At 39.3% G+C, this 12825-nt stretch overlaps 1 non-coding gene across 1 annotated transcript; it reads right to left on the bottom strand.

The window, feature by feature from the left end:
• Positions 1 to 4365: 4365 nt before the first annotated feature.
• LOC118486902 lies at positions 4366 to 4472 on the bottom strand. Its single transcript, XR_004880068.1, has one exon. It is a non-coding gene; the product is annotated as a small nucleolar RNA R71 (small nucleolar RNA).
• Positions 4473 to 12825: the final 8353 nt, after the last annotated feature.

The raw sequence follows: 12825 nt of genomic DNA, 5'->3' as shown, positions 1-12825 counted from the left end.
ACAAACTCCCCCTCGGATGTTGACGGAGTCTTCAGTGTCGAGTCTTCGGTTGTCAACCTTCAGTCTTTATCAGTCTTTATCACAAACAAACTCCTCTACCTCAAATGTTCTACATTGAAAGCATCATCAAACTCTATCTTCTCTCCTCACTCTCTCTTGTGCAAATGCAGTTCCAGAATCAGCACTGGCTCTAACTGCTTCCTCAACTTTGCCTTCAGACTCCCCCTTTCGAACTGCTGGGATCGTAGTCTGGAGTTCACAAACTCATGATTCATTCCTAGATTGTGACCTGGCTCTCTTCCAGCTCATGTTATCTGCACAATCTCTACCCAATACATAAGTTTCTCAAAGATTAAATCTTTAACATTTAGAAACTATGTCAGAAAATCTACAAAATGATTTGTTCTCTGAAAACCACTTGTAATCATAACATTTTCATACATTTTCTCTCCCAAACCTGTTCTTCATGTTTAGCACTTGGAATTTTGAAAATCAGCTTTTCAACACCAATTGTCGAAAATCTTTTTGGATTTTACAAAATTTATGCTAAAACACACTAAAATCTTTTTGGATTTTTGAATAATGAAAATGCAGAAATGAAATATTTACAGATAATATCTTTGTGAGTTCGTGCAAGAGGATCATATCAGTTTTTGAGACATATCACTAACACCGTTAAGCTTGATTTCATTTTAAGTTCTAAACAATTCACCTAGATTGTCAGTATGTTTTTCCACTTAAATTTTCACACAAATTTCAACTGTTTTGAGATATGCAATTAATGTCTTAATTACTTAAACTTATTCGTGTGTCCCACCACTTGAATATACTCCCGTATCCAGATCCCAATATTCAGTCTTACAGGTGAATATACCACAGATGATGTCTGTAAAGGGGTTAAAATGCGAGGGCCATGAGAGCTCAGGTCGATACTTCCGTATACGCAGAGAGATGACGGCTTCGACTTTTGGTGTGTCCCCTTTAGAGGATCTTTTCTTCAATAGCAATGATTATCAATTTAATTGTTTAATCATAATTGCTGAGGGCTTTTGCCATGTTTCAAGCAATTTGCAGAAAGTATCATACGGGGACTAGGTCAGAATTTCCATTCAGCAGAAGTCCCGGTATAATACCCCAGATATCACTGAGTATAAAGACCTAGTATCTCAGAATAAGGGACCTTTCAAACAAGATTTCAGGGGTTACCTATATATCCAAGAAGTTGTTACCCACAGAATAAGCAAGTTTGAATTTTTTTTTTAGGTTTATATCTCATCACAATTTACTAAATGTGTAAAAACCTACTGACACATCCACAGTGAAATTGTTTATCACATCTTGACTTTTCATTTCTTTAGCATGTTGTGATAGTCCACTGATGTATTATCATTTCCTCTTTTATGCAACAAAAACTCATTTTTCGTTTTATCATGTTTTTGACTTTTTCAAATTTTCTAATGTTTTTGGATTTTCTGAAAAATTCTTACTCTCCCTAAAATTCAAAAAAAAAACATTTAAAGAAATTGAAAACAAACTATACAGAACATGACAACTGATATGAATCGCCTCAATTATCCATCCGCTTGGCTTAAACAATCAGAACTCCCCCTCACAACAAACTATTTTCCCATTAGGATTTCAAAACACTTAAGTTTGTCTTAATCAAAATGGTTTTTCCGAAAATAAGTTCGTTTATCAACCACTTGTAGGTTTTGGGGTCATTTCATCACATTGTTTACCAATCTTTTGAATGATAGTTAAATCAAGTTCAACTTAATGACTGATGTGTGTAAAATGCAACATATAAATTACATCAATTAAGGCATAAAACTAACCCTTTTTAAGTACTAATGTTGGAAAAAGAGTATTTTTGTCTTCCTTTTGTATTTTCAGGATGAAATGAGCTCAAATTCACAAAAGAAGCAAAAAGACAACTAATTCTAGCATAAATACAAGGGAAGGAATAAAAGTAGACTGCCCGGACACTCAACGGCATCCTCCAAAGCAAAGAAGAGAAAACAGAAGCCTGAACACGCCCCGTGCTCAGCCAGCACGGGGCCGTGCCCAAGAAGCAGCATAAAAGACAAACTTGTAGAAGCTTCTATTGCCCACCACGGGGCCGTGTCCAGTGAGCACGGGGGCGTGGTGAAAGTACAGCAGGCGCATTAATTGTAATTGCGAATTACAATTAATGAGGAGAGAGAGTGTCAGACGGGCACGGGGGCATGTCCAGCGGACACGGGGCCGTGCCCAGCCTTCTGTTCAGCCTATAAATAGGAGTGCTTGGTTTCATTCCATCTTATCCCTTGGCACCACCTCTCTCACACTTCATCCACCACCCACCACCACCATAACACCATCATCCACCACCATCATCCATTGTCCATCGTAGAGTGTGTGAGTCGTCTCGGGATCCAAGATTGATAGTAAGAGTTCTTGACAATCAAGGCCATGTTTGCCTAAGTCTCTTACATCACTTGGTGAAGACAAGCGTTTAGTATAATACTTTTTATTTTTAATCTTTTGCACTTTTTATTTGGTTTTGTATTAATGACTTTAATAACTAGTTGCTTATGTTGAAGGTGATCTTTCCTTATCGTTTGTCCGTGGTGTCTTGGCATTATTTTACTGTCTATATAAAATAAAAGATTTTCACCATTCATATCTCCACGGTCTATATGGAGGTATGTTGGCTACCTGGTCGGGGGTTAAGGGAACGGTTTGGTAAGGGTCTTGCCCTTGTTCAGCGTTTAGAGGTCCTGCTTGGGACCTGGGTCAAATTTAGTAGGATCTCCTTCAATGCCCATAGGTATTGGATGGCGGGGATCCAAACTCTTTGACCCCCTCATAAGTTAACTACTATTAATACTATAACCCGGCTATTTAGGACTGTATCCCTGCTGACTCAGACTACTTAGTCGAGGGTAACGTCACCGCCAAAAGCGGGGCCTACCATAATTTGCATTAATAACTTAATTCATTATCTTCCAATAATCCGACCCTTTAGGATTGTATCCTTGCTGACTCAAACTACTGGGTTGAGGGTAACGTCGCCTTCAAAAGAGGGGCCTACTATAATAACTAAGATAATCTCTTAAACAAGTGCAAAAGTGCGAAAATAATCAAAGGTTATACTAATACACGAGTCGGATCCAAGTGATTCATCTTGTCTATCTGTTTTTATTTTATTTTATTTTTCAGCATTTAGTTAGTTTTTATTTTCTTAGTTTAAAAACATTTTTCTCACTTTTTGATTTGATTAGACGTTGAGGATAAACCGGTATTAAAAGCTCTTGTGTCCTTGGACGACCTCGGTATCTTACCAACACTATACTACGTCCACGATGGGTGCACTTGCCCATATGTGTGTTTAGTGTTAGTGAATATCGTGTTTTTATAAATTTAAAACTTGGCTAAAGGTGTAAAAAGGGCTTAATTATACATATAAATTATACATACACCAACACACATCAAGTTTTTGGCGCCGTTGCTGGGGGCACAAGGATTTTAAGAAAGTTAGGAATCAACGGCCTAATCATATTTTTATTTTTCTTTTTAATTTTTAGGATTTTTCTTAGTTTTTCAGCTTCTGCAGAGCTCAGCATGGGCCGTGCCTGGTCGGACACGGGCCGTGCCCAGCATCGTTACTGGCAGTTTTTAGTTTTCCAGGTTACAGAAGGCTGACCACGGGGCCGTGTCGGTGCAACACGGGGCCGTGTCCAACTTCCAGTAACTGGGATCTGGAAAACATTAACTGTAACTCCGACCACGGGCCGTGTTCGCTGAACACGGGGCCGTGGTGAACCTTCTGACCAGCATTCTTTTCTGTTTTTATTGCAGGACTTGGAACCCGACGCCAACCTTACATAGTGTATGAGCTCCAGTTCTAATAAGGACATAAAAGAACCTCTAGAAGAACCCGAACGCTTTCTCAGAAAAAGATTAAAAGCTAAAAAACAAGAGAAAGTTTCGGGTGATCCACCTCCAATGGCGGACCAACGTACCCTCATGGATTATCTACGACCCACCGTAGGTAACCTAGGCGCCGCTATCAATGCTCCGAATGTTGAAGCTAATAACTTCGAACTTCGGCCGCATTTGATACAAATGCTCCAAAACTCCGCAACCTTCCATGGGCTTGCGGACGAGGATCCCCATCTACATATCACTAATTTCTTAGAAATATGTGATACCTTTCGGATCAACGGAGCATCAAATGATGCCATCCGCCTCCGTATGTTTCTTTTCTCACTGAAAGACCGAGCGAAAGCTTGGCTCAACGCCCTCCCAGCTGGATCGGTAAACACCTGGGATGAACTAGCCCAAAAATTTCTATATAAGTATTTCCCTCCCGCTAAAACTGCTAAATTAATGACTGAAATTAATACATATTCACAAGAGGACGGGGAATCCTTATATGAAACTTGGGAAAGGTTCAAGGAGTTATTACGCAAGTGTCCACATCACGGCCTTGCGATATGGCAACAAGTATCCACTTTGTATAATGGATTGTTACCACACACAAGGCAGACACTTGATTCTAGCTCCGGGGGACTTTTAGGTAATCGTCGCCCGCACGAAATATATAATCAAATTTAGGAAATTGCTCAAACCAATTTTCAATGGCACACCCCCCGGGGGAATAAATCTATTGCCCCGGGCGCCCATAAGGTCAATGAAAGCACTTCTTTACAAGCCCAAATCGAGGCCCTTTCTTCAAAAATAAAAAAATTGGAAATGACAAAAACAGTCTCGGTTATGGCTTGTGAAGGGTGTGGTGGGTCACATGAAAATTGGAGTTGTATAAAAGAAACGGACGATCAACAAGAAATGGTAAACTACATTGATAATAGACCTAGGCCGTCGGGTCCCCCAACGGGAACTTACAACCAAGGATGGCGAAACCACCCAAACCTTGGTTGGAGAGAACCTGACAATAGTAGTAACCAACAAACCCAACGAACAAACTTTCAACAACCAAGAAATGAGTCACAAAATTTCACTCAACAACAAAGTGGAAGAGAAAGGCTTGAAGATACTGTATCTCGCCTCATCTCCGACACTGAAAAGAAAAACTCGAAAAGATTTCTACAATTAGAATCAAATTTTAGAAATCAACAAGCTAGTATTCAAAACATAGAAAAACAATTAAATCAAATAGCTCAAAATTTTGCCGAGAGACCGCAAGGCGCATTACCTAGTAATACCGAAACAAACCCAAAAGCGCAAGTTCACCTCATCACACTACGAAACCGCACCGTAGGGCCTGCAGAAGTGCCGCCGCCAACCGAAGAAACAATACCCACACCTCTGCAAGAGAAGAACTCCCCTCCATCACCAGAGCTTACCAAAGCTCCTCGCGTTCCGTACCCCGGTAGGTTAATTCGTCAAAAGACCAATGAGCAATTCGAAAAATTCGAAAGTCTATTAAAGCAATTGCATGTCAATATTCCTTTTATCGAGGTCCTAACCCAAATGCCCAAATACTCTAAATTCATGAGGGACTTCCTTACGCATAAAAAGAAAATTGAAAATTTGCAATTAGTCAATTTAGGCGAAGAATGCTCTGCACTCGTACTCACTAAACTTCCCCAAAAGAAAATCGATCCCGGAAGCTTCACGATTCCCTGTTCAATAGGGGAATCCCCCGTTCGTAATGCTCTAGCCGACCTTGGGGCTAGCATTAACCTCATGCCCTCATCTATGTTTAAAAGACTCGGCTTGGGAACCACGAGTCCCACGAAAATGAGCATACAACTCGCTGATCGCTCCGTCAAATTTCCACAAGGTGTCATCGAAAACGTTTTGTTAAAGGTAAGCAGATTCGTCTATCCAGCCGACTTTGTCATACTAGATATGGAAGAAGACACCGAGGTTCCCCTCATACTAGGAAGACCCTTTCTTGCCACCGCCCAAGCGGTGGTAGATATGAATGACGGAACACTCACTTTGAGATATGGGGATGATGAAGTAAAATTCGGAGTCGGGAAAAGAATAGAGGACGACGACCCGGTCAACTACATGAAGGTTATTGATTCGAGCTTGGATGCTGCTCTCCGACGGTGTAACATGGGACGCCAAGCATCCCACTCAGAAAACATATAACCTCGCATTGGGTCTAGCCAAGGACCCTTATAAACGTGGCGCACCACGGAGGCATTCCGCGGAACTATCCTTAGTTTAGTTTAATCTTTTAGTTTTAATTTGCATGAATAAAACACACTCATGGTGGTAATGGATGAAAAGGGGAACGAGAAAAATGGCCCCGTGCACAAAGAACAGAGCAACCCGACACAAATCTTCATCACAGAAGGCTCAACACGGGCCGTGCCCAACCAACACGGCCCCGTGCTGAGCCACCTGCAGAAAAACGCCCAGTTCAGGTAACTGGACACGGGCCGTGTTCACCGGACACGCCCCCGTGTCCAGGCTTCTGTTTCATTTCTTTAATTTCTGTTACTGGCACCTGACCACGGGGCCGTGCCCGGTCACCACGGGGCCGTGTCCAGACTGCCAGTAACATAAATCTTTTCTTTTTAACACCACACCACACATCCAATCAACCTAAAAATTTATTTTTGGGACACATTGAGGACAATGTGTAATTTAAGTGTGGGGGGGAAGCTAACACTTTGAAATTTTGCAAGTCCTAACAACAAGCCTTACACAAAACTCTATTGGAACCGCTAAACACCCCAAATTTTTTCAAAAATTTTCATTTTTTTTACTTGTCTAAAGTTTAAGTTGGGAATCACAAGATTAATAAGGTTATATTTTTATAAAATTTACAACCGAAAGCGTCGTGATAACAAGAACCAACAAAAGAAAATTATGAAACGGCATAACAAGTCTAGTTGAAATTTAATTATATATACTTGATCACATTAAAAACCCATTCCCACAAAAGTGAGTTTTGAGCCTTTATTGAGCATACAAATTTACATCTTTAGACCAAATGCTCATTTTTCGTTTCTTGTGTGAATAGCCGCTTGGTTCTTACAACTCTAGAACTTGCCACGACGATTCATTCCCGGTCCTTACCAACTTAAACCCAAGTAAGTAAATGATGGAGGCATTAGGACTAACCATTTTTCTTTCTACACCATTATTTTTCATTTTTTTTTACCACTTACCCAAAATCCCCCTAGTTAACCCCTTTGAGCCTAAACCTTTCATTTCATTACCCTAAAACCCTTTTTACCCACCAAAAACCTTTTTATTTTTCACCCCTTATTTTAGTAACAAAGCTCGGTTTTTCGCAAGCTCGTTTTTTTTATGTGACTAAAAAAAAAGTATATATATGATGATGAAGTTAAAAACAAACAAAGCTATACAAACAAAAGCTTGTTTGGAGAAATACTTCAAAATAAAAAAGTCACTAAAAAATTTTGTTACGAAAACCGACGTTTTTTTTACGCTTTTCGCCCTTTTACTAACCACTAACCCAACCACCCACCTTTAGCCCAAGCCTAACCCTTCGCCCAAAAAGTCCTCTTGATATTTACAAAGGTATAAAGTTAAAAAGGAGGAGGATTGATTGCTTGGCAAGCCTATGGAAGGTGTAAGCTCCATGCCGCTCTCGAGTGATTCACTAAAAATACACCTTCGGCCGAGTGTTGAGTGATTTCTCCCGTGAGGTATGTGAACTTGTATATAAATAAAATTTTAAAAAGGCATGTTATGCCCAAATAAGTAATTTATCCTATGAAACGTTCTAAATAAATCATAACGAATAGGATTGTAAATAAATAAAAAAAATAAAACCCAAAAAGATCTTGGATTCCCGACACTCTATGACAAGCCAAAAACCTTCTCTTCTACCTATTCCATTTGGGAGTGTAAGCCACATTTAAAGAGTTTTGCTTGAGGACAAGCAAAAGTTCAAGTGTGGGGGTATTTGATGTGTGTAAAATGCAACATATAAATCACATCAATTAAGGCATAAAACTAACCCTTTTTAAGTACTAATGTTGGAAAAAGAGTATTTTTGTCTTCCTTTTGTATTTTCAGGATGAAATGAGTTCAAATTCACAAAAGAAGCAAAAAGACAACTAATTCTAGCATAAATACAAGGGAAGGAATAAAAGTAGACTGCCCGGACCCTCAACGGCATCCTCCAAAGCAAAGAAGAGAAAACAGAAGCCTGAACACGCCCCGTGCTCAGCCAGCACGGGGCCGTGCCCAAGAAGCAGCATAAAAGACAAACTTGTAGAAGCTTCTATTGCCCACCACGGGGCCATGTCCAGTGAGCACGGGGGCGTGGTGAAAGTACAGCAGGCGCATTAATTGTAATTGCGAATTACAATTAATGAGGAGAGAGAGTGTCAGACGGGCACGGGGGCGTGTCCAGCGGACACGGGGCCGTGCCCAGCCTTCTGTTCAGCCTATAAATAGGAGTGCTTGGTTTCATTCCATCTCATCCCTTGGCACACCACCTCTCTCACACTTCATCCACCACCCACCACCACCATAACACCATCATCCACCACCATCATCCATTGTCCATCGTAGAGTGTGTGAGTCGTCTCGGGATCCAAGATTGATAGTAAGAGTTCTTGACAATCAAGGCCATGTTTGCCTAAGTCTCTTACATCACTTGGTGAAGACAAGTGTTTAGTATAATACTTTTTATTTTTAATCTTTTGCACTTTTTATTTGGTTTTGTATTAATGACTTTAATAACTAGTTGCTTATGTTGAAGGTGATCTTTCCTTATCGTTTGTCCGTGGTGTCTTGGCATTATTTTACTGTCTATATAAAATAAAAGATTTTCACCATTCATATCTCCACGGTCTATATGGAGGTATGTTGGCTACCTGGTCGGGGGTTAAGGGAACGGTTTGGTAAGGGTCTTGCCCTTGTTCAGCGTTTAGAGGTCCTGCTTGGGACCTGGGTCAAATTTAGTAGGATCTCCTTCAATGCCCATAGGTATTGGATGGCGGGGATCCAAACTCTTTGACCCCCCTCATAAGTTAACTACTATTAATACTATAACCCGGCTATTTAGGACTGTATCCCTGCTGACTCAGACTACTTAGTCGAGGGTAACGTCACCGCCAAAAGCGGGGCCTACCATAATTTGCATTAATAACTTAATTCATTATCTTCCAATAATCCGACCCTTTAGGATTGTATCCTTGCTGACTCAAACTACTGGTTTGAGGGTAACGTCGCCTTCAAAAGAGGGGCCTACTACAATAACTAAGATAATCTCTTAAACAAGTGCAAAAGTGCAAAAATAATCAAAGGTTATACTAATACACGAGTCGGATCCAAGTGATTCATCTTGTCTATCTGTTTTTATTTTATTTTATTTTTCAGCATTTAGTTAGTTTTTATTTTCTTAGTTTAAAAACATTTTTCTCACATTTTGATTTGATTAGACGTTGAGGATAAACCGGTATTAAAAGCTCTTATGTCCTTGGACGACCTCGGTATCTTACCAACACTATACTACGTCCACGATGGGTGCACTTGCCCATATGTGTGTTTAGTGTTAGTGAATATCGTGTTTTTATAAATTTAAAACTTGGCTAAAGGTGTAAAAAGGGCTTAATTATACATATAAATTATACATACACCAACACACATCAATGACCTTGATTAATCACTTGTAGAATCGATGATTGAACCACTTGTAGGATCAAAAACCAAACACCTGCCACAAACCTTTTCAACCCATTATCATCTGTTGGTTGAATTCTCAAGGTGCCGATTCCTACTCCACACTTACCAACCTGGGAGTTCCGGCAATTCACACTTCTCAAAACAAATTCTATAAAAATAATGCCGATTCATGCTCCGCGATTACCAACTTGGGAGCTCCGGCAAGTCAGGTTTTTATTCTTTGAAAAATATATCCACCCAAGCCTGACCTTCCTTGGGTGTAACAATCTCTTCTTCATCATTACTTTCAACAAACTTGTGAACACTTCTTTTGGCAGCATAAAATTCTTTGACACTTTTGGCCTTACCATTGACCATTTTGCCAAAAATGTGTTTTACATTTCCGTTGAAAGTCTTTTCAACATCAAATTTCTTCTTGTCAGAATAAAATTGATTTGAAATTTCCACTTTCTTGATTTTAGATTTCAAATTTTTAGCATTCAATGGTGGAAAATTCTCATCATCCACTGTCAAAACTGATTTCTCATTTTTCTCAACACCATACGGCTCATCTGTCTTTGTGGAGACACATTCATCACCAGAACTGTTACCTGACCCCTTAACAACCCATTTTTGATTTTTCACATTTTATTTTCTTTTTAAAACATTCTTTGAACATTCTCCTACCTCAAAGGTTGAATTTTCAAAGCCTGTAAATTTTCGGGTTGAAAGTTCAGTTTTCTCAACTAATTTTTCTTTTAGTTTTTCAGAAACTTCCTGTTTTGGTTTGAATGCTTTCGGACAGTTTCTAGCAATGTGACCAGCAGTTTTGCACTGAAAACAGGTTCTTGTTTCTGTCTTTTTCTGAACAACATTCTTCTTTACTTCTTCTTGCTTCTTTGCAAGAATTCCTGATTCGTCTGCTTTCTGAATGCTTGCTCTTTCTCAGCCTCTGTCGTTTTTCCTGAAACAAACACAGTTTTTGGTTTACAAACTTTTTCATTTTTATAATTTTTTGTTTGATTAAATCCAAGACCTTTCTTTTTGAAATTACGATTATGGTTTGGTTTCTTTTGGAAACTATAACCACAATTGTAACCCATTTTCTTGTTAATTCTTTGTTGTTCTCTTGAAGTGTATTGTTTAGGTTTTCCAGAAAGATTTAAATCTTTTATTTCAGAAATATTAATTTATGTGATTTTGAAAACCTTGTTAATCATTTCAATTCTAACACTTCTTATTGGAAAAGTTTCATCAGAATATAATTTGTCAGAATCTTTCAAAGTATATGCAACTTTGACCGGTTCGTCATTCAAATTAGATTTTGATAGCAAAAATTCTTTATCATAAACCCGTTTGTCCTTTTTGATTGTTGGCTTTGACGTATCGGACTCAGACTTTGACTCGGGTTTGGACTCCATTTTTGACTCCTCACTGTCATCTTTATCTAACACCTGATCGACCACACTTTTTATTAACTTTGACTCACGATCAGTGTCGGACGACGTGTACGTGACATCAATATTTTCTGGCAAGTTATCTGATGGTCCAGACTCCCATTGTAAGTTAATTGCCTTTTTGACTCTTTCTGAATTTGGATTTCGAGGCGAATATCCATTTTCGACCGGGGGCGGACATCTATTATAGGCCACACTTGGTTTCTTACCAGAAACTTTCACTTCATCATCATCTTTCGTCACGGATATCTTTTCTTCCGAAGTCTTTACTTCTTCAAAAGTCTTCAAACTCTCCACAATCGGATAAATCCTGTCCACAACAAAAGTAGAACATGAGTAACTATCCAATAAATTTTTAACTCTCTCAGTTTCTATTCTTTGTGTTGCCAGCTTCAACTCCAGATCAGCACATTTCTTTGTGTAAAAGTTGACATCATCAAGCTGTCTTATGTAAGCTCCTTTGAGTGTATTCATTGCTACAGCTTGTTCGCAGTTTGACTCAGTGTACTTGTTGATCTCTCTGTTCATTATATCATATGATTCTTTTAATCTATTAATATTGTGCAACAGTTCATTGTTTTGCTTGATCAAAGAATCACAATTCAAGCACTTTTCAGAAACTTTGACTGCTTCAGTATCAACTTTGATTTCAAACTCTGGAACGTCTTTGACTGTTCTGTTTGATTGGAAAAATTCATTTCTTCTCTTTCTCTCAGCTTCCGCTTCAGCTTTTAGCCTTTCTTCTTCTTCCTCTTCTTCTTCAATTTTTCTCCGCTTTTCTTCTGCAGCTTCCCTGACTTTTCTGCATTTTTCTGCCCATTTCAGATCGTAAGCATTAGCAATAAAAGCTTTAACGTTTGACGTCTCTTTTGACATCTCTTTGGCCATGAACTCTTGATCTGGGCAGAAATTGTCCCAACTAAATCCTTCAGCCAACTTTTCATCATCTTGATCAGCCAAACACACTTTACTGTTTGTTGGAAGATATCTGTCCCAGCTGAAACCACCATCCTTGCCCTGGTTGACTAGACACGCTCTTTTTGAATCGTCAATCACCCTTCCATGTGCAGTTTGTGCCTGATGCGGTGCTTGTTGTTGTTGTTGATACGGCTGTGGTGTGACTTGATGATAGATCGCCTTTTTGTGGTAGTCGTTGTTTCCAAAAGGTTTTTGAGCTCCACTCGCTTCACGATTTGTGCACTCCCTCTTGAAATGCTCCTTTTCCCTGCAACGAAAACAAGTAACTTTAGACTTGTCAAAACCTAAAGTTGACACATGAGCCTCGCGAAAATCATCTCTGCCTGTAATTTGTTTGAACTTTTCAGCCCGTCTCAACACACTAGCCATGCACCATTTAATGTCCATTAATTCCATTTCCTAGGCATCAATTTGATCGTAATCCTCTTTTGTGAGCATTGGATTACCGATCCTTCCTGCAACTAAGCCTCCGTAGGATTCAAGCACGGTCACTAACAAAGACATATGGCTTTTAGCAACTTCTTCAGTATAGTTCTGATCATTTTCCAGCTTTAAAGCAATGTTGCATTGAAGAACTTTGCCACTCTTTGTTGTAGTGAACTGTGGAACATATGTCGGAAATGAAGAGAATCTTGTAGTGCTGCTTGATCCCTGAGATGGTTTTTCAGAAGAATCTTTTGCATTGTAAGCTGTTTCAACTTTTGGAGAAAGATGTGTCTTTTCACTAACACCACTCTTGAAATACAGACTGATGTCTTGTTCTCCATCGTAGTTCTTCATCCTA

Source organism: Helianthus annuus, chromosome 14 (assembly GCF_002127325.2).
Source record: "Helianthus annuus cultivar XRQ/B chromosome 14, HanXRQr2.0-SUNRISE, whole genome shotgun sequence".
Lineage (NCBI taxonomy): Eukaryota > Viridiplantae > Streptophyta > Magnoliopsida > Asterales > Asteraceae > Helianthus > Helianthus annuus.
This window is presented reverse-complemented; position numbering and strand designations above follow the sequence as displayed.